The sequence below is a fragment of the Penaeus monodon genome, chromosome 33 (assembly GCF_015228065.2).
Source record: "Penaeus monodon isolate SGIC_2016 chromosome 33, NSTDA_Pmon_1, whole genome shotgun sequence".
NCBI lineage: Eukaryota > Metazoa > Arthropoda > Malacostraca > Decapoda > Penaeidae > Penaeus > Penaeus monodon.
This window is the reverse complement of record NC_051418.1, coordinates 21064445-21064763: the sequence shown is the minus strand read 5'-3', so window position 1 is coordinate 21064763 and position 319 is coordinate 21064445.

Genomic DNA, 319 nt, shown 5'->3' with positions numbered 1-319 from the left:
GTCGAAACCCAGGATACACGATCTTATTAATCATTAAATACGTTCGGACACTAGTGAAAGTGCGGTGCAAAGAGACATTGGTTCTTTATTAAATTGTCAAAACAAATGCGATTCTACGTACGCGCGTGTGTAGATGTGCGTTTGCGTATCTGATTATATTTCAAGTTTTTCATTGCTTGTGTTGTCTCCATTTACATTTATCTTGCTATATGCCACTCTTACAACTCTGATCATTGTATCCTTTAAAAGCCCAGGGCGGTTTTCTGGTATCAATAGTATGATCGATCTGTTTTCTTTTATAGGTATTTTTGTCGGTAGC